This window comes from Mus caroli, unplaced genomic scaffold (genome assembly GCF_978045245.1).
Source record: "Mus caroli unplaced genomic scaffold, Mus_caroli_1 scaffold_15, whole genome shotgun sequence".
Lineage (NCBI taxonomy): Eukaryota > Metazoa > Chordata > Mammalia > Rodentia > Muridae > Mus > Mus caroli.
This window is the reverse complement of record NW_028227270.1, coordinates 61,217,996-61,244,326: the sequence shown is the minus strand read 5'-3', so window position 1 is coordinate 61,244,326 and position 26,331 is coordinate 61,217,996. Positions and strand designations below refer to the sequence as shown.

The following is a 26,331-nucleotide window of genomic DNA, read 5'->3' as shown; positions in this document are numbered from 1 at the left end:
ACACTCCGAGTATGTTAGATTTGCAAATGGAGAGGTCTTGGTACTTGGATGTAAAGAATGGGGACATTTCTAGAAACCCAGAAGCTGTAGCCGAGGGGTGGTTTAGCATGGTCTTGAAATATTCATTGGTTGTGTCACTTGCCACCTTCCAGAACAGGGTAGGGCTGGTGGAGGCGATGCCAACCTTGGCCTTGATACAGCTGGTGATTATGTAGCTGGAAGATGAACCCTCTGAGTTCCTAAGCTTGGTCCTCTCCTGCTGCCAACTTTGCTAGACTTGGTAATTTTTCTACACTTGGTAACTTTTCTATACTTTGTAATTTTGCTATATTTGGTAAGTTTGCTATACTTGGTAACCTTGCTACACTTGGTAATTTTGCAACTCTTTGTAACTTTGCGACAATTTGTAACTTTGCTATTTGGTAACTTTGCTACATTTGGTTTAAGAAACTGAATCGATGTCTTGCTCCGTGCTCTTCAGCAGACTTTTGTGATGGCTTTTCCTTTGTTGCTTTGTTGAGCATTGCTCATTTCTAGCGAGTGAAGTGTTTTCTAGAGGTCAAGTTGGGGGCCTTTCTTGGTGTTTGTGGGAGACGTGAGAAATCTTAATCTCAAGGGTACAAAAAAGAACTTAGAAGCAGCACCTGCCTCGAGTCTGTACATGGCTGGCTTTTCCCAGACACTTGAAGTACAGATGGTATTTTATAGATGCATTTGCTTTATTAAATTGATTTTCCTTGGTGAAAAATGGGGATGAGGGAGTGGGTGAGCATCCTCTTAGAGGCAATGAGGAGGGGGGCAGGGTGGGAGGGCTGCAGAGGGGAGACCGGAAAGGGGGGACAACATTTGAAATGTAAATAAATTAGATAACTGATTAATAATAATAAAAAAGAAAAGGGAGGATAAGTGTCTCCCAGTTTCAGAAGAAATGGGTGACTGCTTTTCTGAGATGAGCTTTTGCTGATCCTCATGAGTATGTAAAGGAGAAATATGTGGTCCAAACAACAACTTAAAAAAAAGGATTTAGAACAAAGAAAGAGCTCAATAAATGTGATTTAATTATTATACAAATGAGTAAGGGTGTATTTCATCCCAGTGCCAGGACTGAAGTAGGTGAAACTCAACGTTCTCAGAATCATCTCTAGAAAGATAATTCAGAGAACAGTAATAAAAAGATCAGACACTCAGTTCAAACCTAAGCAAAATATTTGAACAGACATTGTTCCAAAGATGATATGAAAGGACCAGGAGCACAGGGAGAAATGTTGAGCACCCCAGTCATTAGGGAACTACAAAGAAAAATGACAATTGGATATCACCTCAGACCACTGGGATGCTGTAAAAAAGATAGACGGACAGAAGTATGTGTTGTCAGGGATGCGGGGAAATTAAAACTCTCATCCATTGCTGGTGGGAAAGCAAAACTGTGCAGGTGCTTTGGAAAACAGTCTTATCTCTTAAGACTTTCAACATAAAGTCACAATATAACCTAATAATTCTACCCCTATGAATATACAAAAAAATTTGAAGTTCTGTTTACACAAAAGGTCTTAGGAGAGTTATTCATGATATCTAAAGAGTACAGGCAACTTAGGTTATCTGTAGGAGAAAAGGCAGTGGCCACCTCTGCATAAACGCTGGGGGCCATGCAGCCACAAAGGCAACTCCTGCAGGAGCACCTAATTGAAGACTGCCTGAGACCAAGGATTGCTGACAGTGAAAATGTCAGTCAACCAGGAACTGCTGGAGAGATGCTTATTAGAACCAATGGGACCCAGGTGGAGGGTATAAAGGGCGCCCCTACGGATTATTAAATGAGCTGATGTTTTGCCACCTCATCTCCAACCCACAAGGGCAAGTAGGGTCAGGCAGTGGGTGGTCCAGGGCACTGGCAGCAAGTGTGGATCAACTGTTAAATAGACAAAAACAACATGGTGAATCAATGGAACATTATTCAGCAGTCCAAAGGAATGAAGCCTATCCCACAGCACAACACAGAGAAAATGTTAAAACACCATAAAGGAGCTGGCAAGATGGCTCACTGGTTACAAGCACTGACTGTTCTTGCTGGAGACCTGGGTTTGGTTCTCAGCACCACCTAGTATCTCACAACCTACTATAAGTCCAGTTCCAGGGCATCTGATATCCTCTTCTGACTTCTGCTGGCAGCATTCACACACATGATACACATGCATACATGCAGACAAAAACAGTCATAAATTAAATAAGTGTAAAAAATCGAAAAAGAAAAACATGACATTAAAAGAAGGAAGCCAAGCATAAAAAGCCAGTATCATGTGACTCCACTTTCAAGGAATGTCTAGAATGAGAAAACCTAAGGACAGGAAGTTGGTTGGTTTTCCAAGGGTTTGAGGGATGGAACATCAAAGGTGACTGCTGCTGGGTACAGGGTTTAGGATGGAGGAGGTAATTCAAGAATTATATAGCGGTGTAACGTACAACATTCTAAGTAGATGTAAAGTCCAAGTGCCTTGTGTACTTTTAATAAAAAAATTAATCTTCAACACTTATGCATTATTTAAACAGTGGTATTTGCAGTCTACCATCTTTTATTGTCATTTGTTAGAAAACCCTCCACTTGGGACATTGGATCCAATACTGGGGAGATCTAAGCCTTCTTCTACCTTCAAGGACACCCACATGTATGTGGTATACATGCACTAACATAGCTGTACACACATGCACATATACATAATAATAAAAATAATAAATATAAATATAAAAAGTACTGAAGTACTTATGGATTACAGGAACTGGTAATTCCCAGTTCTTTATGTATGAAATTGTCTTGATATTTTCCCAGTTATGACTATGCTGTAGAGATGGCTCAGGGGCTAAGAGCACTTAGAGCTCTTATAGTAGACCCAGGTTTGGTTTGGCAGTTCACAACCATCTGTAACTCCAGTGGCAGGAGATCTAAGCCTTCTCCTGCTTTCAAGGGCATCTATAGGTACATGATGTACATGAACTCACACAGGCACATACACATGTATTTTTAAAATAATAATTATAATAATAAATCTATAAAAAGTTATCAACTCCATTCTACTTGCTTGTGGCCATTACTCGACTCTAGTAGGAAAGTTTGTGCTTTTGTTTCACTTGCTCACAGTGAGGAACAGGCCCCAACTTCACATAAGCCTTCGTCGTAGATGGCTTATGAATGAACAGCCCCAGAAAGAGGCAAATTATGGAAGACAGGACAGCCAGTAGGAAACTTGGGGAATGAGTTAGGTGTTCTGTTTAGCCTTTTCTAAAATTTCAAAATAATGGTTCACCTTTTGGCTTCATGAAAGCATCATCAAAGACCTGGCTTGGGGCATAGTTTTGCTTATTGAAATATAGTAGTGCATGCAACACACTGTTGAGTCTGTCAAATGGATAAGCTGGAATTACTGCTTGTTTTGTCAGAACTCAACACCTCTTGAGGCCCTGCACCCCATTGTCCTCACTCCAAGTATCACCATTTATAAGATTCAGCCCAATCCCACCATCAGTGCCTCCTGTGTGTCCTGACACCATCTCTAGGTCGTGAGCTTTAGTAGTCCCTGTGTGCCCTTTAGAGCTCCTGTGTGCCCTTTAGTGTTCCTTGTGTGCCCTGCTGCCATCTCTACGTCATGAACTTTTCTTATCTTTGATGTTTCTCTTTCTCCGGCATCTTCCAAAAACATTTCCTCATCACTTTCTTCCCATCTGCTTCAACAACCCAGACCAGCCTTGTGGGGTGATAGTGCACAGCCTTATGGGGTGGTCAGTACACAGCCTTTTGGGAGGTCCCCACCAATGTCAGAAACCCTTTCAGGCACAGTAACCAGGGAGAAGGTTGGACAGCCTGGTTCTATTAACTACTTTTCTGTTGCTGTGATAAAATACAATGACCAAAATCAACTCAGAGAAGGAAGAGTTTATTTTGCCTCATGGTTCCAGAGAACTGGATACCCACGATGGCAGAAAGGCACAGCAGGAAGCAGCAAGCAGCAAACGTGCTGCAGGAGCTGCAACCTGAGCGGTCATATCTCAGCTGCACATACAAGAAGCAGAGAGAGCAGACGAGAAGTGGGGTGGTTGTAAAGTCTGACCTCAGTGATGTAATTCTTCCATCAACATTCCCCATTCTAAAAGTCCCCATAGCCTCGCCAAACAGTGCCACCAACCAGGGATGTTCAAATGCATGAGCCTGTGGGGACATTTCTCATTGAAGCCACCACACCTAAGTTGTCTTGCATGGAAAATGACAAGTAGGAGTGGACTGACTTGTTTGGGAAGTAACAGATCGCTCACCTTTAAGAAAGATCTAACTCTAATAAGTGTCTGCACCTTCTGCTCACAGGAACTTGTACATAGGCTTGTGGGGTGACAGTGCACAGCCTTGTGGGGTGACAGTGCACAGCCTTGTGGGGTGGTCAGTGCACAGCCTTGTGGGGTGACAGTGCATAGCCTTGTAAGATGACAGTGCATGGCCTTGTGGGGTGACAGTGCACAGCCTTGTAGGGTGACAGTGCACAGCCTTGTGGGGTGGTCATTGGACAGCCTTGTGGGATGGCAGTGCACAGCCTTGTGGGGTGGGCACCAGCTCTGTGCTGGTGGGAATAGCTGGTGGCAGCTGTTCCTGGTCACGAGGGAGCTGGCAGCACCAGGAAGCCTGAGCCTGGAGCCCAGTGCAGCTGAGTTAATTACACCCTCCCCATGAAGAGAGAAATCAGAACACTGAGTTTGCATTGAAACCAGCCCGGCATGGCGGACCCAAAATTACTCTAGCATTTTTGTTTTCTGGATTGTTCTAATTAGCAGCTCTCTGCACCAGCCTTCAATTTTTTTTTCTCTTCCTCTTCTCCGCTGGCAAAACCCAACATTCAGGAACGATCGGAAGTGAATTTGTGTCACATTGTGCTAGGACATCACTCTGCCTGGTCATTACTCTGCCACCGTGGATTCATTGAATTCTTCTTCGTTTTTATTTTTTTAATTTGCACTTCAGTAGTTTTCTATGTTTGGGTCTAACATGAGTGTAGAATTAACATAATCTGTTGGTGACTGGAGAGGCCCAAACATCTGAGAGCCTAGCTTTTAAGGAGTGTTCTGCCCTGTGCTTTAGCTTTATATAGAAGCCATAAGAAATGCTATCCTTTAATTCATCCCTTTGTAAGAGTGAGAGAAGAGTGAAGAATAAGTGAGTCGATATGTGTTCAACATTTAAGGGGACAGACAAAGGGAAATGATTGAAGGAAGGCCCTGCTCAGCATGCAAGATGTCAGTGTTACCAACAATGAACTAAGACATCACCACTGGATGCTCAGTACCAGTTTATTGTCTAACAGAAGGTGAGAGTGTGCCATGCTGAGCATCCCAGCCTACACAGCAGGTAGAACCATCCCATAGCTGGCCCCTTATTTGCCCATGTGCAAAGCCTGATGAACTAGCCCTGATACAGCGTGGAGGAAGAGCCTAGATGGCATAAGAAACAGACACGCAGATGAAAACTAATCAGGAGGGGCTGGAGAGATGGTTGTCGCCAAGCTGAAGAGTAGTCGCTGCTCTGGCAGCAGACCTGGGCGTGGGTTCCACTCACATGGGAACTCTCGATCCTAACAGGAGACTGGCTGCCTTCTTCTGGCCTCTGTGGGCTCCGGGCATGCATATGGTGCATATACACACATGCAGGGGAAAATACTCACACACATAAAATGAAAATAATCAAAGGTCTTTAAATGTTTTAAAATTTAAACAGAAATAGCTATCCTACCTTGGCCTTCAAAACAAATATGTTTAAGGATTTTTTTTTTATCTAATGCAAACATTTCTAGATGGAAAAAGTAGGTAAGTAGACAAACTCACTCTAAAAATTATTTCAGTTTCTTCTTGTGCAGTGTACCAATACTATTCCCTCTCTGAGAGGCAGCATGAGGTAACTCCAGTTCTTTCTCCTCTCTTGCTTTCCACACACAGGGCAGTCTCACAAATCTGTGATCTCTCATTGGTTCATCCAAATAGGTATTACAGCACAGAGCAAGCATCTCACGCCATCAGAGTTATCTCCTATGCTTTTCCCTCTTATAAAGTGAGAGGGGCAGACAGCAAGTCTCCTGTCTCTGAGCATCTGTACAGATTGGTTCAGAGTGTTGCTGATGAAGACAACCATTGGCAGGCGTGTGTCACTTCAGCTTTGTCCATGATTTGTCAGGTTTGTGTTTGACTGCCTTGGATGTGTGTGCCTCAGATACCAGGGCTGCTGACCTTGACAGCCGTAACTCGGGCTGTGAGATGTCCCATCTCGGATCACTGGTTAGCAGTAAGGACAAGAAGCCTAAGATGGCTTCCACAGAGCACTGTCACAGGACAGCTTCCTCTGCAGATGTATGTCTAGAACACTTGAAAATAAACCCAATGTTCATTTCAAGGGAAAATTCAATATCTTCCTGAAAGCAAGATGTCCTTTGTGCTCTGGGCTCTCATTTGTATGTGTCATTTCCCTATTTCCTTCGCCACAATAAAATACTTACACAATGACTCTTGACTTTCAGATGAACAATTATAGATCTTTCTAGTTGGGCTCTTTTGCTTAAAGTGGCTTCAGCAGAAAAAAAAAAGATATATTGTCTATTCTTTGAAATCGTCTTCACTCTGCTCTCCCCTCAACACTTAGAGCATAGTTCAGAGAAACCGTCTGCCAGGGAGGAATCAGAACATTGAGTTCAGGCTAATTCTGTATTAGAAGAGATTTGCATAAATTATTTCAAGTTTCTAAGTTGGTTTAATTTGTATCTGAGCTTGCCTAAGAACTTTGATTTACACTTGCGAGTTTTAGGAGTGTAAGAGCAAGGGTCCTCTCATTCATTCATTCCTTCATTCACTCAATAATCATTATTTATTCAACACATATTTAAGAAACAAATAGTATACAGCACACTGACTACAAAAGGAGTCTAGAGAAAAGGCCTGTGGGATCTATGTGCACATTGCACCGTACCGAGACAAGCCCTGTACCGGAAATGTGCACTGGGAACCCCAGGGAAGAAGTTTTGGAAAATCAGAGTGAAAGTCACAGAGAAGCACTCAGCCTGGGATTAAGATGGAAACTCCCAAATAGTTCTATTGTCTAGAAGCCCTGAACTGGAAAAGGATGGGAAGACATCTGATAGAATGTAAGGAGAGACAGCAGGGTAGACATCATGGATATGGCCGGAGAAAAGAGACGTCTTTGCTGCGAACTCGACAGGATTTGGGCTGTTAGCAAATTCTATAAGGCCCTGTTAGTAATACCTATAGCTTTAGATTCAACATTTAAGTTGAAAAAGAGTAGTAAGGGGGTCTACATCAGGAGATGTATCCTGATATATCCTTGGATCTATGAAAACAGTCTCCCCACCTCCATAGCTACTTGTTCTGTCTGAAGTACCATCCACTGCATTCTACTTTTGAGCTGACAAAGAGCTAGCTTAGTGAGAGAGATCTGCCATCACAGGTCACTGTCCTTATGGAAGGAGCTCCCCACAACCTTTCACTTCTTATTGGGTCTGGTGACCTTTGCCAAGTACCAGAGGAAGCTGCAGAAACTAGAGTACAAGAGCTGGCCCGGAGATGCACAGTCAGGGCCTCTGTCCCACCCACATTCCAGCCAAGGAGGAATGTTAGCAGGAATAGAGGGAAATTCTACTGACTCCTGGGTTCTTCTTACTCATGAAGCCATTCGTCCATCCATTTTGTACACAGGTGTGCTGCATGCTTCTTGGGGTAGGAGAGATGCAGGTGGAGTCGACCTTTCCCAGTTTCTTGGACAGGTGAGAAGACTCCTTTGAGTCTTGGGAGGTCATCTTACCAGGTGCTTTCTCCTCCCTCACTCCGCAAGTGAAGCTTTCGGGCCTCAGTCCTCTGTGTGCAATTGGTGTGACATTGCTCAGCCCATGCTCCTGTTAGCTGACACCAAGAGTCACTGAGACTGTAAAGGAAGGAGGGTCAGTGCTGCAGCCTTAAGACAATGCTTCAGGCAGGCAGTGGTGGCGCACACATTTAATCAAGACAATGCTTCATGTCTCTAGTTTCTCGTGATCATGCCGGTTAGAAATGTATTTGCCCAAAGGCCTACACAAAGGCTGTGTTGCCTAACGGCAGCTAAGCAGGTTGGAATTGCTTTGCTCGTGAAACAGGAACCAACAGGAGGGTAGTTCTGATGGACTCCGAGACCTTCCCATCTCGTGGCTACAGGGGCTAAGCTCCTCAGCGATGACCTCCTGCCTTTAGTTGGCTGCTGGGATCGCAAACCTTGAAGGTGAGGTCTGACGAGGAAGGATGGGGCCGTGTAAAAATCATAAGCATGCACCCGCCAGAAACAATCTTTCCGCAAACGCCCCTCTTCAAAACTTTTATTTTATACCCTGGTGGCCTGAGGTATGTTAAAATGAAAGGGCAAATAAGTTCACTCGGAAAAAAAAAAAAAAAACAAAAGGCAAGTCAGACTCTGAAAATGAGGAGGGGGAGGGGAGGGCAAACGTGAGCAGCTCTGGCCTAAGAACCCTGTCACACCGACCCTAGGTCCCCATAGTCTCTGCTCCTTCTGCCAGGAGGAGTTGCTTCTTGGTCATGTTTTGGAGAGAAATACATCAAAGTGGCTCACAGTCTTAGATTAAGACAGAAGCCCTGGGATGGGAGTCGTTGGTCTTGTATATGCAGAGGCTTTTCCTCTGACATCTAAAATTCTCCTAGTCTCGGACAATTTGACAACGATGTGCCTCCCAGGTTCCTTCATCACTGAATTCTTGGATTTTGTGCCATGCGGTTTTCATCGGTTTGGGTGTTTATGGATCTCAGACATCTCTTGTGCCCCGCCCCATCGCACAGATCGGCGAGCACCGTGTGCTGTTGGCATCCGTTTTCCCTGACCCTTCTACTTTGGAAGGTTTCTGCTGCTGTGTCTTCCTCCATCTCAGTAAACTCTGCAGGGTCTGGCTTTGCTGTGCTCCCACCAGTCTCTCCACCCTTCCAGTTTTCCACTTCCAAAGGCTCAGCAGGAGGCTCTTTCTATCTCAGCCACATATCTAGCATCTCAAGAGATGAAACAGTCCCAGTGAATATTTCAGGTGTTCCCCTGATGTTCTGCAGTGAATTCTGCGTAAATCTCAGTTGACTCCATTTTCTCTTCATTGTAGTGCGTATCTTTCTGAACCCTTTTGCATGGGAAGCCTCATTGTGTCTTTTCCTTATCGAATGCTCAGTGGTCTTGTGTTTCTATAAATATTTCTGACCTCTGTTCAGGCAAGCAGCTACATCTCCTGAGGATAATTTTATATTTGGTGTGTTGATTTTTGAACTTTCCCAGGCAAGGTTAAGAGCACCAGCAAGTTTAGGGCCCACCCCAGATACTTGGAAGGGTGGACTCTCCCCCTCTGCTCTGTGGAAGCCAGCATTTCTCTCTGCCCTGTGTGAGCACCCAGTGCTGTGACCTTCAGCCTTTGCTTTCTTTTCCAAGACTGCTGTTCTCACGGGCAACCTGGTGCTTCAGTGGGTTTGGTACATCTTCATGGGATCACATGCCATGTCAGATCACAGCATGCTGGGAAACTATAGAAAGGAAAGGGTGGGTGGAAGGTAAAGAAATATACAAACAAGAGAGAGAGAGAGAGAGAGAGAGAGAGAGAGAGACTAAGACCTGTATCCTGGCCTTTCCTTCCTTCCCCTTTACTTCAGCCAGGACTGCAGCCTGCAGAAAGGTGCTGTCCACAGTCAGAGCCGACCTTCTGGCCTTAGCTAAACTCTCAGCTAAGCCCCCACAGATACACCCAGGGTCTTGCTCCATCAATCTCCCTGGCAGCCCCCAGTGTAATCAGGTTGACAGTGAAGATTAGCCATCTTGTGGAACTTTCAGGGACCTCGACTTGAGTGCTCTCTTGACTCCCCATGTCCACTTACCTCTCAAGGAGTACTAGCCGTCCTTACGTTTATTACGTAGTGTGGAAACGGTTTATATTTAGGCTGCTTGAGGTGGGGGGAGGACTCATTTCTGCTACTTCATCTTTCCTCGAAGCAGAAGGCGGTTGCTCCCTCTCTACAAAGGATGTGTCATCTCAAGGCCCATCAGTGAGCTACTTACAATCTGCAGTAAGGAGAAACAAAATTCTCTCATCTTTTTTATAAAAAAAAAAAATAGCTACTTCCTGTGAAGGCTTCCCCCCATCTCCTTTTTAATTAAATAACTTGCATTTACATAATACTTGTACAATTAAAGTTTTTCTGCCTACACAGGACTATTGCTTAAGTAGGAGAGCTTCTTCTTCATCTCGGGTGAGTAGTGAGCAGGGGGAGTTATCCCAGCCTTGGTCCTACTCTGAGAAGTTTCTCAGGCTCAAACATGGACTTGCTCAAGAAAACACTGGAAAGCCGTGTGGGCAGAAAATATCAGTAGTGTTCTCTGCATCATATAGTCTTGGCTTTTGTTCTATGCCCATCCCTGGGAAGTGCTAGGCAGAGCTAGAGCTAGAATGGCTAGATTAACTTAAGATAGCATTCCATATAGACTTCATAACTGTTTTTCTGCAAGACATGTTCTGTTCCCTAAAGAAAATCTCCCCGGGAGAAGACACATGAATGATTCAGCCTGATATTAAGCAGGGAGATGCTGTACAGCAAAAAAAAAAAAAAACCTGAATTTGTTGGAGGCGAGGAAGGAGATCTATAAAATTCTATGGGAAAATAAGTTAGACTTTGGCTGAGTTTTAAAGGGAGGAAAGTATCAGGTAGGGTTTTTAGTAACCTTAAAAACTCCATACCTAATGCCAAAGGGTTTTTGTGTGCAGCATACATGTTCTGATGTTAAACTCCAAGTCCCACATGTCCCAGATTCTTGCTGATCACACTAAAAGGAGTTTTCAGAAAAGAATGGTCCGTATTCTTCTTCAAAAGCAAGGATGCTGTCCACTGCACTCGGTACACGGGCCAGAAACCGTGGAGCCCCACCAGGGCATGAGTTCTGATAATGTCAGTCCTCAAGAGATTATTTCAAGCCTGCCCTTGCTCTATCTGTCCACCTGTCAGACACTACAGAGATTATCACAGCAACCTATCCTAGCATGGGATGCAGGTTAGATAACATTAACACACCAGAATGTGTCCTCTGCTGTGTGACAGGGGCTTCACATGCTGGCGAGCCTGTGGTGAACACAGCTTAGCAGAAGCTTAGAGAGAGTCTGAGGAATTTCGCTTTCCAGAGGGAGGCACACATCGGGCTCCAGAAAAATATTTATCTAAGGTTGAAGGGCAACACAGTCTGCAATGTGCTTGCCCGGTAGGCATGAGGAACCAAGTCTGATCCCCAGAGTCTATGTTTAAAGGAAAGACAGGGGGAAAGCGGGGCACGTGGCACACTTTTATAAACTCACACTCGGAAGCTGGAGACCCCTGGCCAGCCATCTTAACCTAATCACTGAGACCCAGGCCAACTCTTGTTTCAAACTTTGATTCAAACAGCAGCAGCAGCAACAACAACAACAACAGCAACCACAACATTAAAAATTTTGAGGCATGACACTCAAAATTGACCCCTGGCCTCAACACGGATGAATACAGACAAACACTCACACACAAACACACACATGTGCATACATGTACACAAAGGTGGGGGAGGGACTAAAAGAATTATCAGACAAAATCCCTTCTGAGCTCTGATGAGAAAAATCTCTCTTGAACCTAAGACCTTACCCACTCCTCGCCACAAACAAATTTTCAAACTTGACCATAGGCATGGATACCTGGGGGCTTGTTTCTTTGCTCATTTGAAAACTCCCTGGACCTCCATGCCTTGATTTAAATTGAAACTGTGCGATTGCTCTTAATTATCGAGCTTCAGAAATTGGCCAGGGAGGCTAGGCTCCGTGTCACAGGCTTATAATCCTTGCTACTTGAAAGACCGAGGTGGAAGGAGAGGAAGGTCAAGGCAGAAAGGTCAAGGCCTGTCTGGGCTGCAGGAGGAGCTCAGGCCTAGCTCTGCAACTTACTGAGCACCTTAAAATAAGAATTTCAGAAAGCTACGACTTTAGGGAGCAGGAGCCTAGCATGCACCATTCAGTACCACCATCAGTGGGGAAAGGCCATGTGCTGTTAAAAATTCTCTCAAGTGTGATCCTTTGTTTTCCTGGTGGAGATGGCGTTATGGCCATAATACAGTTTTAGGACTTCCAGTGAGAAAGGTCTTTGGATTTTCGTCAGTACTGTTCAGCCACACCCTGCTGCTGTCTGCCCTCAGAGCTCAGATTCCTTGAGCAATGTTGTTTGCCCTTATGTTTCAAATCTTCTATTTGGATCAGTTTGTGAATGAAGATTGTTTAAGGCTCCCCCCTACACACGCCCCTCACCTTGTCTGCGGGGCGAGTTTGGCTCGTCCTCTAGGTAGGCACTGTTCTAGACATCCTGAATGTAGTGAACGAGACACACCATAAGCTGCAGCTGGAAAAGGATGCAGAAGCTTCCGATAGAGCAGCAGGGCCTGAGCTCCTGGCCCAGCAGTCTAGGCAGACCCCTGCTGGCCGCCTCTGTCTCTGCAGGGTTGTGTCTGTGTGGGTGACTGGTGGGGCCTTGCGCAAGAAAAGGCTTGCGAAGACTGAAACAGCTTGTCAAGGTATCCTTGTGGGTGTCTGTATTGAAGTGTCACAGTACGAAGGCTTTTTATTAGCAGCTATTTTCGAAGCCGAACACCGAAACGGAACAGTTTCTTCCATACATGGCACTTCCAGGCTGGCTGCCTCCCTCAGCACAGTACGACAGCACCAGCCTTCACATAAGGGGGTGGAGAACATGACGCTGGATCCTTTGACGGTGGAGCCTGGCTATGTGGCCCACGCCCTGAGCCCTGGAGATAATTTGGTTCATTCACATGTTTCTGATGACGGGATGCAGCCGCAGGGGCTGCGGAGGATGGGGCCTCGTGCGTTGCCTTTGCGCACAGCCCGAGAACCCTCCTGTTTTGAATGGGTTCGGAGGGATGGGTGGCCTGTGCGGAGGGCAAAGAGAAACCCGGGCCAGCTAAGCCGGGTGGGAGTGCTCTTTCAGTCCCCTTCAGCTAAATTCTTCACAGCTCTCTTCTAGCATGCAGCAGGTTCTCTCTAGAAAACTCAGTAGACTTCATTGTAATAAAAAAAATGTTTGCCCGAAAAGACTCCTTTCAGTGCATTAGAGAGCTGATTCTGGACCTTGGAAGGAAGGGTATGCATTCTACCTTAATACCTCAGCTTGGATGGAGCCAGCTCAACCACCTGCTTTTGTTTTGGTGCTTTGAGTTTTGAGAGAAAGTCTCACCACATAGCTAGCCCAAGCTGCCCCTCATTTCTTCATCCTTTTGCCTTGGCATCTGAAGTCACAGATGTGTAGCCCCTCCTACACCTGTGTTTTGATGCTGCAGAGGAAGAAAACAGTATTCAGAGAGGCAAAGTCACCTCCTGAAGTGTCCTGGCATCTTTTGAGGTTACTCCCCACCCCCAGGAGGTGGAAAGGGTTAACTTTCAAGGTCATAACAAGGTGACTTTGAGTCATTTCTACATCTGGTACATGAACCATCCATCACACAGAGACCCAGATCCTGTTTGTTCCTCTGTTGTGTGTGCACAGCGTGATGTGACTTCGGCTCATTGGATCAACTTCTCTGACCCTGATTTCCAAGTTCACCAAAGTGGAAATGTCTTTTCTGCCTGCTGCCTCATGCTGTCATGAGGGTACCACGGGAGATACGACGTGGGAATGTGTGACTGGTTCTCAGGACTCTCATTGCCATTGGTGAGCAGCAGGGAGCCCCGTGCTGATGCTTACCCAGGACTCCCGCCTCCATGCTTAGAATGTGGCTCTCTCAGATAAACCACTCTGAGTGGAAGATGGTTCTCAGGGGTGGGAGCACCGACTTAGACCTTTTTGGAATATTTCAAGTTTGCTATTGGCTCACTGTATTTCCCGCTGCATCCCCCGTGTCTATGATACAACATGCCACTCTTGTATTATGGACATGAGTTCACTCTTATATAATATTGCTCTGTTCTCCCCTTCTACGGTGATATGTGAGAGATTTTCCAGCAGTGTGAAAAGGATTAGTTCAGATCCCTGACTGCCCACTGATTCACGCTCCAGGTTTCTTGCCCAGGCCCTTCATGGCAACCTCAGCCACCACCACTGCAAAAAAAAAAAAAAACCAAAAAAAAACAAAAAACAAAAAAACCTTATTTGTAAGATTTATTTATTTTTATTGAAGTGTGCTAGCGTTTGTGTGTGCCTCTTGTGTGTAGTGCCTGTGGAAGCCAGAAGAGGGCATCAGACACCCTGGAACTGGAGTTAAAACCATTGTGGGCAGCCATGTGGGTACCAGGAACTGAACCCAGGTCTTCTGCAAGAGCAACTAGTGCTCCTAATTGCTGAGCCATGTCAGCATCAGCAGAACCACTGAGAGCACGTCTTACCATTCCATGTAAAGTCCCTCCCCTGCTCTTTGAGGTAAGCCGACAATTCCCATCTCTTACCATTGTCAGCCATGTGAGTTAACAATTTTTCTAAGGGTGAAACACACACCACAAAAGGAAGCCATCACAGGATAAGCCACACACACAGTAGAATATGCTAGGCAACAAAGGACAGGGCTCAGGTCTTCAGCACTTTGAAAAGGACTGGAGACTCCTGCTACAATGTAACATTTAAAACATTAAAATAAAATAGACATGGTTACAAAATAATACCATCCAGAGCTATACATCTTAAATTGCGATATGAGGTATGATTAAAGCATTAAATGGGACCTGGGGTGAATATAAAGTGGTAGCATAAAGGATGTTTTGGAATATGTGCAGCAGCAATGGCATGACATTACGTCACCAGGTCATATGTGTATTACCTTTGGAGTTTCTGCTAACACCACCTCTGTTTGTTACCCATGTTAACAGCTGAAAGAAACGCTGGACCCAGAGGTGAATCAAGCATGTGTGCACTCCATGGTCATGCAATTCCTGTGAATCAAGTCCACAGAACACATCAGGGTCTGTGTGCTACCGGTTCAGTAGCCCTGTGCTTGAACATCATGCAACAGTGCTTATTACGCAGGTGCCATGAATTTCTACTAGCTAGGAGCATCGGTCACGACCTGATGCAGGGACATGGAGAAGCACAGTAATCAGACAGGGCAGACCCTGCAGACCCCGAGATGGGATGAACTCCCGGCGTTCCAAAGACTCAACTTCTTCAACTTTTACATTTTACTAGCCATAGTATTTTTGCCAGGAGACCTGTGTGAATCTGTGCACCTCAGGCACTGCCTGTCTTTGCAATAGGCAATTATCACATCAGCTCTCATTGCTGTAATTATATGTGAACATAGGAAGAGGCTATCTCATAAATCAACAGCCTAAGAGGGAACTGACACTGGACAGCCTGGTGTTAAACAGGGCATGCGCACACTCAGCTTGATTAGCTGAGTTCAGCCCGTATTTCTCCACCTCTCCACACTACAAGGACCCTTGCCAAGAGCCTAGTTGAAACCAGTACACTGCCGGCCCAAGGCTGTTCCTTAGCTTCTCTCCCATTAGGGCACCTATAAAGACCCAGACGGTTATTTGTCATAGCTTCATTTTGATAAGCCCTCTCCTTCATCATTTGCTACTCTCTCAAGCAGCTCTCAGGCATCTCTGTACATCTTGTGTTAGGATTCAGTCTGGGACAAAGCTCAACTCTAGTTATGAGAGCGCACTTTCTGGAAGTTATGCCAATCTCTGCCTACCTCCTCCTTTGTTTCCCTCCACCCACTCCCTTGTTCCTACTGCCTGCAGGAATACTAAGTTTACCATGTTCAGGGGCAAGGGTTGGACTGTCACTGAGCTATGACTCCAGATGCACACCTTCCCATTTAAAAAGGATGTCATTTCATCCCTCCTTTCCTTGACTGCCAAACATTCTGGATAGAGCAGAGAGAAAATTATTGAAACTCCTCCAACAAATACCATGCTGGGTGTTAGGGAGGAAAAGGTGGGCAAAGGTGTATTAGCCTTGTAGGGAATCTTGCATTGTCAAATAATCCATAGACACACACCAGATAGTGCAGTGAGTGGTGTGGAACAAACTGCTGGGGGCTGCATAAACCTGCAAGGAGGAGGGGAGTCCAACTTGGTGTGAGTGCTGGGAAGCCCACAGAGAGCATCTCTGAGAGGAGGCTTGCAGGTTGGGCTAGAGCAATACTGCAAAACATTAGTACCTTTTCATGGTCTCATTTTATAATATATAACCATTGCCCACGTGAATGTTTAAGGCATGGTTAATGTGCTTTGATCTTCTTTGGTGTAGGGGATTTTTTGTGATTTAGACTCTCATAGCGACACAGTTCTGGGTTTTCTTCTGATAATTAAAATTAGCTACAATAGCCTCATTTCTATAAACTTACTTTAGCCCAGTCAGAAAGGCAGTACCAGCTACTGGTCTTTGGAGCACAGGGAAGTTTGATCAAGTCTGTGGTTCCAACTCTCTCTGCAGTGAGCCAGGGCTGCACGGTCTTCATGCTTCTTTCAAGCTTGCCAAACTCCACCAGAGCCTCCAGTGGCATTGGGGATGTGTGCTCTGCACAGTGCTAGCATCTTATTGGTTTCGAACAGGAATGCTTAAGTAGTTTGAGGCCATGCTAACAGTTTCTCCACATCCTGGAGAAGGGAATGCTTCAATGTTGACTGCCTTGAGGTACAAGTGACTGGGAGCTGTGAGGGGCACGGGCTGAGGGAGATGGGAAAATGGTAAGCAAGGTTACACCTGGTTCAGCAAGGTTACACCTCACCAGGTAATGCCTCTTTATTCTCCAATCTCAGCAAAACTCACCAACTCATTCATTCACAGAGGCAACATTCACCCTAGGGTGCACTTGACCATGGTGGGCTTTCCCTGTTAGCCACTTGGTACTGGAAGACTATATATGTTCTCCTTCAGAAATACATAAGAACTAAACGGGAATGCGTCACAGTTACAGGTGTCTCTGAAAGTCCTCTGCAGGCACGAGCGGGTTGAGTGTTCAGCTTCTGATGTCATTTTCAAGGCAAGGTAGGTCATGTGGTGTAGGCCCCTGCTTTCGGTTACAGCCTTCACAGACTGTTCTGTTCCCATAAGCAGCCGCCACCAAGAGTGTAGCTGCCACCAGGAGCACTGCTCTATTCCTTGCTTGCCAAGATGGACTGAGAGAGACCTTTTGAAATCTTACTGCTAACCAAAATAAAGCCTTCCTAGCACTGAGGATTCTATCAGGCATGTTGTTCCAGCAATATTAAAGAAACTAACCCAGGAGGTCTATGTGAACCCAGACCTTACATCTCAGACTCCTCATTTCCAAACACATACACCTCCAAACCCTTTCAAATAAGAAGCAGAGTGGGCTAGCTAGCAAGCAGAGCCTTCCCATCATCAATAAGAGTAACCCCCTGTGGTAATCTAAACACCAAGTGTGGTATCATGATTTCTAAGCATTGGGTGCCACCCAGCTGACCGGGGAAAACAGGGGCCTCTCTGGGGCTCCATTTCAGAGGCCTTACTGACAAAAAAGGCAAATGGTGTTTGCAGGGTCCAGACATTTGGCTCTACGATTCCAATTTTTAGTTCCACTAATTAAATGCAAACAAACAAACAATCCCCCCCAAAACCCCAAATACCAAACAACAACAACAACAAACCAACTCTTTTCCTTGAAGACTTGGGATCAGTTCTTAGAGAATTTAGAAAACTTACAAAGCTAGTGGAGTGGGGAGGGAGGGGAGGAAGGAGAGAGAAAGGGGTAGAAAGAGGAGGAGAAACTGCAAATTGTGTTCTGCAGAAGGCCAAGTCCTGCTTACCAATATTTTAAATATTCATTTCTTTATCTCCTGGGCTTGGCCAAGCCCAATGAATGATTCAGAGTTTTCCTCCAGATCCATTCTGCCTCCTAGCCAAACCCATAAGAGGATTAGATGGTGTTATCTTCCATCTTTTCCTATCAGGACACTATCTCCGCATTAGCCAAAGAAATGTATTTAATCTTAGGCCAGACTTTCGGGAATCGCTTTGTTTTAGGGGTCCATGCACATGGAAGAATAGGAAATGACAAAGGAATCACAAGGTGTCTAAGACACCCCTCCACAGTGACAGCCGTATCTGCTATCACACTTGGATCGTGAAGATCAGAATGACCTATGCTCAGCAGGGCCTCTGCCATGAGGCTGATGTCCTCATTAAACAGCAGAATGGAGGGTGCGTGCCTTCTTGTTACCTGGCAGTGTTTGAAGTGAGCTAAACAGTGCAAGTGTAGTTTGCAAATGTCTCAGTCTTAGAGATTGTAATTTACAGCAAGCTCAATGTCTCGTCCATTTAAAGATTAAGAATTAGCTCCTCCTTCTCCTCTGTTTCTTCTCCTTTTCCTCTTCATCCCCTTCTTCTTCTCATCCTACTCCACCATCTCTTCCTGCTCCTCCTCTTTCTTTTTACCACTTAGAAGCCTTCAGGACTATAATCTTTCTTCCTCCACAACTCTCTAACCAAAAGTTAGTACCTTCTGTTATACCATCGTGGAAACTGAGGCAGTGAATGAGATGTTTGAGGTCTCTCTATGGTGTGGGATAGTGATTTTCCCAGAAACCAATGCCATTGACTTTCCCAACTGATTTAGAAAGCAACCTCCCTTCCCCTCACCTCTGCCTCTTGTAGGCCAACTAAGAACCAATGGAGATAGAGGTCTTGTTGCCTTTGCCACATGCCTGCTGGCTCTGGCTTTCCCAAAGCAGGTTCAAGAACCCCCAGCAGTTTGGGGGTTAAGGGAAGCGGGCCTGGACATGGCCTGGGTGTGGCATGTGTCCAGAAAAGAACTGCTGCTACAAAGGAGGAGAGCACTGTGGGAAAGAAACAGTCCCTTGAATGAGACCGGGATGTCCTGAGCTCTGTCCTTGAGCTGCCTGGGGCTGCGTCTTGGCAGTGCCCGGAGCCACTCACTGCCCCAGGCACTTTGGGAGCACCTTGAAAGAGGGCAGCTCTCTTGAGTTAGTACACACAGGGCTGTCTGCAAAGGACGGCCACCCAGGGGGAGTTCTCAGAGGAGGGCAGGCTCCATTGAGGAGTGGTCAACCAAATATTCCCAGCCCAGCACTCGGAAGCTTTTCTTTTCTCCTCCTTCTTTCCCAAAATGCAAATTGCCTCCAGTCCTTGGAATAAGGAAGATGGGTTGCTAGGCAACTACTTCTAAACAAGTCCTTTCCCCCACCCCCATTTTTCTTGACCCCTGGAACAATGAAGACTTTTCAGCAAATGGAAACAAGATGAGGGGAAAGACAAAAATAAAGTAGAATCAGACATTACAGAGGTGCTTGGAATATGGGAAGAGAATATAATATTGACAGGGTTTGTTCTGAGCAGATGGAGAGGGATTTCACGTTACTAATGTGGTCATGGTGTCCATAGAGCCAAATAAGGCGGCAGTGTGACAGTTCTGATTCCACTTGTTAGGACAATGGCCCCGAGAGTATGACGTCATAACCAGTCCATTAGGAGTTTTGGGAATCTGTGTTTCTGTCCGGATAACAAGGTCTCCGATTACCGGGCTTTACAAAGGTCTTTTTAATGACTCTCATATTTTGCTGTATCCTGTGGATGTCTTAGTAGGGGACAGCAGCACACTGAAGTTGTGGGATGGAAACAGATTTGGATGAAAGACTGCCAGCTTGAGTGTAGAGGGGTTTAAAGAAAAGCACAAGGGACAGAACCTTCTACACCTTGGTCTGACCATACAAGGACAGGCAGTGGTTACAAGTAGGAAGCTGGCCCATCAAGGGACTGAACCAACTGTATTTGCTTAGACGGCCATCACAAAATACCATGGGCTGGGTGGCTTAAACTCCAGAAATATCCTATGTCACAGTCTGGAGGGTCCAGGTCAGAGTGCCAAGACCAAGCTCAGGGTTATCTTCGTGACTTACTGATGACGGCCACACTACTGTGAGTCCATGCAGAAAACAGCCCTGCCGTCCGTCTTGTCTCTTTTGGAAAGAGTTCTACTGGATCGGGGCTCTACCCTATGACCTCACCCATCCATAGGCACCTCTGTGGATGGGCCATTTGCCATGCAGTCACAGAGGGACTTAGAGTGTCCGAGAGGAATTTGATCTGAATATAACTCAGCTCAAAGTCACTACTCTGAAAGACCACAGTTGTAGGAGTCTCAAGGACTAAAGTATCTCCCTGGAATACAGTATTTTAATATACACATTCATGCAAGGCCTGATATTATTCCAACTTTTTCAAACATCCAACTAAAACACTGGAAGGTCAGCTGACCTGTCTAGGGAATAACCATGAAGGACACATGCTGGCCAACCTTCTTAAAAAGAAAGCCAGCGGTTTCCAAAACACCATACACAAGTCTAACTGTTATCAACCCACGGGGTTTCCTTGGCTTTGGTCCACCTTAAATGTTTTTATGGTAAAAAACAATGTTATAAAAACACTCTGAGACTCAAAGGGGGAAATTAAATCATTCCTAACTCCACAAGTTGCATACATTGTGTATTGATACAGGCTATTTTCTTATACGTTTGTGTGTAACTATTGGTGTAGATGTAGGGACCTACGAATACTGGCAACATGTGTGTACAACATGCGTGTGCACATACAAAAGACTCTTGTTATTCATAGCATGTGAGTCCCACAACATCACTGAAAACTGAGGTGGTAAATCTGAGATTCCACCTGGGTTTAATGCAGGTTAAACTGTCACTTCTGGTCCTCACGTTTCTGTCGGCTGATCTGCCGGTGTAAGAAGCATATGGGCCCTTCTGTGTAAAAGCTTCTTATTTAATATAAGCGTGTCCTTAATTTAGGGTGGCTGAACTTAGTGTCCCACTTCACAGTGGTTGGTGCAAGAGGAAGCTTCACTTAGTGGAAACCTTATCATTTCGCCTTTTGAGTTGGGTAATTTCCCAGGCTGGACGCACCAAGTGCGTTCCTCATAGGATGCTGGGCAGTGGCAGTGAGCTGCAGTTCCCCAGTCAGCCAGGCACCCACTAGAGGAAATGCCTTACCTGACTAAACTAAGCCCGTTCTGAAGGTTGAGGACATCAACTGTGTTGTGTTTCCAGGCAGTGACCTGTTTGCTGAGACCCAACTCCAAGCCTAGGAAACACCTGTGTGTTGCAGATTCATAGACACTGAATGGAGGGCTAATGATTTGAACACAGAACTTGCCAGAACAAAGTAGATTTAATGCACATATTTTTCTGTAAGGCACACCCCAGCTTTCTTGGCCTTAGGAACTGGAGGCCGTACCTCACCACTGCTTGGAAACCATTTTAAGCAGCAAAGCAACTAACAGAGTCTCAAACGATACAGAATGAATGGTACTAAGTCCTTCTTGAAAGGTACACTTGGTGGAAAGCTGAGAGAAGACTGTCTCGCAGTGTCCCTGAGGTTTGCTAGAACACCCAAGCCAGAAAATTCCAATTTTAATTGTCCTGTGCGTGACTGTGAATGCCTGAGAGCACCCTGACTATTGATTTGGAGGTTACAAGCTGATTTTATGAAGTAGACGGATCTCCAAATTCACATTTAGTAAGGAAAGCTTACTGCGTTGACTCTGACACCATCCAAACATGCTCCAACCTTACCTTCTCTCTAACAGCCAGCCAGGAAAGGACTGTCTTCCAGGCAGCTGGGAGGAGGGTCTCAAAGCCAACCCCCACAGTGACACACTTCTTCCAACAAGGCCACACCTCCTAATAGTGTCACTCCCTGGGCCAAGCATACACAAACCCCCACAGATAGGTTCTGAGTGTTTATTGATTATCTAAAGTTAAGTCTTTGCAGGGAAAAGAACAAAACAAAAAACCCAAAAAAACCCTAAAACAGCTTACTCAAGAAACTAGCTAAATTTGTTGAAAAGCAAGTTATCAATCTAGTTGATTGGCTGCTTCTAGGTGGAGTGAATTCTGATTAGTGAAAGAGTAAATTGTTTACAGCTTCTCAATGCTTATGTGCCTTATCATTCTCCACGTCAGATGGAGTTGTGTGTTGTATAGCACGCCCCCCCCCACCCCCCTAGCCCCAGAAGGATGGACCAAGACAGAATCGAGAGAGATCTGGAAGGAGAACTCTGAGCTGGTGGTCTCTCATCAAGGTTGATTTGATGACACCTATGTGTTACCACACCCACAAGGATTCCTGCTCTGCTGAATGAGTGGCTCTGGATGATTCTGGATTAGCAAAGCAGGGTTGAACAGACCTCCCTCTCAGCAGACGTTAGCTTTAAATGATCAGTGCTCCTGATGCTGAAACAGATCTCTGCATCCATACACACCAGCATTACTCAGGAGCTGTGGCACCCCTCTTCCCCGGCCCTCCCTGCATCTCCAGACTCCCTGGCCCAGACCCTCTCGTAGATTTCCCGTGGCCTATGCAGTACTACGGAGGCATCTGATTGGTCTAAACCCCCATGGAAACTCAGTGCCATTCTCTCCCTTTGGCTAAATCAGTCACTGTAAGGGTATAGACTCGCCTGAGGTCACTATCATCCCTGCAGCAACACCTTCATCAGGTTTGCCGAGTCTCTCTCATCTATTCCCTACAAATGAGTGTGGGCTGAGAAAGTCCAACATGGAGCACACATCATAGAACATAATTACATACCTTCACGGTCATTCTCTGGAACACAGGACAGCTACTACTTGACCATTGTGGGAGCCTCTCCCTTTACTGTTTGAGATTAACCATTATTTCACACATATGCTAGAACCTAGGTTAATCTCCATTCCAGGAGAAAATATGTAAGTACGATACAGTCATGATCAAAAGGGATGGTTGTCGGAGCCAAGGATGGATCTCAAGCTTGGGTGGCTTATGTGTTTCCTCTCCCATCCTTGCTCTGAGCTGCTTCCCCTGTGTGAAGCAAGGGCAGGGGGGAGGGGAAAGATGATTCCCGTTCTGATCCTTTGGCATTATGTCTTAGGACTGAGCTCACACTGCAGATGTGCGAGCTGAGAGAATGAGGGCAAGACCCCCTCAAGTGTCCCTACTTCCAGTTGTCAACATTTGTATCTAAGTGCCCTTTAAGAGCGTCTTATATCAAATTGCTCTGAGTTCATAATCAGTCCGGTTCCCATGGCAATGGGAAAATTCAACAACCCCAGGGCAATACTGATAGGGTGGCGACCCACAGTGAAATATGCTACTGCTTACCCTGAGGCTCTTGCTGGTCCCAGGACAACCCACAACACCTGCCAGCCTACAGAGCTGCTGGAAGGACAGCTGCCCACCCTTCTGTCATGAGCTTCTCTGGCACCAAAGCTTTCATATTTACTTTAACTCTTGTTTCTTTTACTGTAATCAGCCCTCTTTGAATGCTTGAGTCCCCTCTAGTTCTGGAAATTGAGTTCAGCTATACTAGGATCCCCTACAGAACAAGTGTCGCTCATTGGAGTAAAAAGTGCCTAAGCCACAGGGCTTGAATCCCAAGGAAACTAGCTGTTTAAGATGAACTTTGTAGAAGCTTAGATTTCCACTCACGGGTAAACCCTCAGATATGTCAACACTCTTCAAAGCATAGAATGGGGTGGGAGGAGGGTCAGGGCATGGTAGCCATCATCTACCAAGGAGAGATCCATTGTGCAGAAAAAGAAAAGCTTTACTGGGGATGGAAACCCTAGGTCAGCCCTTTTGAGAAGAAAACATTTCTGATGCTCACCTTTATTGAGAGTCTTGGGGATTGCATTTCTAGGACCAGCCAAACAGAGTTAAACTGATCACACGATCTTAAAATGTTGACTCTTTTTTCAGGGCCTTGGTTTCATCACCTCTAAAATCATAGGGCTGAGTAAACGAGCCCCTGGCCTAGCATGCAAGAAGCCCTGGGAATCTCTAGATCCACCAAAATAAATAAATAAACAAACAAACAAATAAATAAACAAATAACAGCACCATTGTCCAGTGTGGATTGGTGTAAGGGTGGAGTGAAGGCATCACGTGTCCTAGGGCAGTGGTTATCAACTTTTATGTGCACATAGTTACTTGGTGGATTCCCTAAAACAGGCTGCTGGGCCTCATCCCTACTTTCAGTAGGTTTGTGGGGTACCTTAGAGTTTACAGAGCACAAGACAATTCCAATGACCTCAAAGCCAGTGATCCTGAACTTGGGATTGCACCCAGGGACACACTCTTGCATGTGACAAAATATATTTACAGAATTTTCTCAGATTTTGAAAAGTTAGTTGTAGTTCATGAAGTACTTGCTATAAACCTGGAAGAGGCACTACTGGGACTTAAGTCCCATGTCTGACCTTTGCCATGAATTTGTTACATTGTCAGGAGAAAGCCTCTCAACGTCTTCATTGCATTTGTTATTTTATTATTTTATTCCTTCTGTATCTTCAGCGGAGATACAATGAAATTTACAAAGTTTCAAATGACAGGAATGTCAAGCACAGAGAGTAAAGAGTAAAGCCATTGCAGTTACCAGGGATGCTGAAGACAATGTTGCCTTCCTGTTACTGATGTATGTTTGGCTAAGTTACCAAGGCAAGACTGTATCTTTTGAGATGGGGGAGGCATGGATAAGAGATAGGAGGAAGGAAGGAAGGAAGGAAGGAAGGAAGGAAGGAAGGAAGGAAGGAAGGAAAGAAGGAAGGAAGGAAGGAAGGAAGGAAGGAAGGAAGGAAGGAAGGAAGGAAGGAAGGAAGGAAGGAAGGAAGGATACACACACAGAGAGACAGAGACAGACAGAGACAGAGAAACAGAGAAACAGAGACAGACAGAGACAGAGGAGAGACAAAGAGAGAGAGTCAGAAAGAATGAATCACAGCTCCATCCTTTGAAGGGCATTTTCAGGAGTGCAGAAGTGATTAATCCCCTTGTCGATGTATTATGTTTACTTAGGGACATCTGAGCCAGAGCAGAATTCAGACATTAGCCAATCCTTTGACATTCTTCAAGTGTTCCTGTCTCTGTAATGGAAACTGACTAAAATCGCCCCCTTCTGGGGTCCTGTAATTTACCTCCCTGCTTGAGGAAGGTATGATCAGCAGGCTAATGTGGTTGACGTGACATTTATTAAGCTTTTACTGAAGACAAAACCCCTCAGAGCACTTTACATCAAACACAACTTTTGAAATCTAGCCCAGGACTCCAGCCCTGGGCTGCACAACAGCAGTAAAGAACTGTGTGTTCACCATGAAACGTTCAAAGCATCAAATTCATGGTCCAGCCTGTAACCTTGACTGTCCTTCTGCCAAAGGCTAACGGCTTCCATCCAAAGGGTTCCTAAAGGGGATACGTACCTTGTGACTCACCTTTGTGCCCTTTGTTAACATAAAAAGTGTGGTTGTGGTGTCTTTCTAAAGGCTAAACTCTACCCTCCTTGAATTAGCCAAAACGGATTTGATATTCATTTACATAGCAGTACCGCTGTTGCCAGCATCCATACTGGCAAGGGGAATTTCCATTAATCCAGTAGACATTAATGCTCAGTGTAAGAGCAATTAGACACAGTGACAAGAAGCACATTTAACTACCAAGCAGGAGTGGCAAGGGTTTCATATGGTTTTCTTCTGTAGTTTCAGGGACCAATTATAAAGCCAGAAGAGGCAGTCAGTGAAGGAAGCACTGAGAGTGTGTGGCTAAAACAAGGACTTAGAGGGGCCGGGCCCCTGGCGCAGGTCCTTGCAGCCAGAGCCCTAAGTGCACAGGCATGAATACCCTCAGTGAATTGATGCTTCTACTCGGGACTGACTGGGTCTCCTGTGTTCTCTAGAACAAACTCTCAGAGATGAAAATGATATGGCCTGTGAATCCTGAGCAGGTTAAACCATAGCTGCTCTCTGGCAAGCATTGGAAGGCCAAGGGTGACACCTTTGAGAGACACCTTCTATACTGATGCCAAAGGTGATGTTCCAAAGCTTGCATTTCACCGCCCGGTAGGAAATTTCTAGAGAAGTTGCTTCACTCATGGCTGAAACTTGGTGCTGTTTTATAATCTCAGAACATTCCAGGCATCTTCTCCATCAACAGATAGGGCTCACTTGAATCTCAAGCAGTTGTGTGACATGTTATTGGTAAAGGCAGGCAAAAGCATTCTACAGAGAGAAAAGGAGAGGTCCACTTTGGGACCCTGTACAATATCCAGTAAACAGTCAAAAATATCTTTTATGTCAAAGCAGACCATCACCCAAAGGGGTAGGACCACAGGCCATTTTGAGCATGAATGAGAACCCTATTAGCACGGTCTGTTTCTGATGAGGTTGGTGGAGGAGAACCACGCTCTGTCCTGTAAAGGGTAGTTATTTATTTGATGTCTTTATATCTGAAAAACGAATGATAAAG

The 26,331-nt window shown here is 45.4% G+C and overlaps 1 protein-coding gene across 3 annotated transcripts in view; it reads left to right on the top strand.

Annotated features, from left to right (window-relative positions):
* Positions 1–26,331, top strand: part of Ntrk2 (neurotrophic receptor tyrosine kinase 2) — a 334,118-nt gene that overhangs the window by 264,118 nt on the left and 43,669 nt on the right. The window lies entirely within an intron of this gene.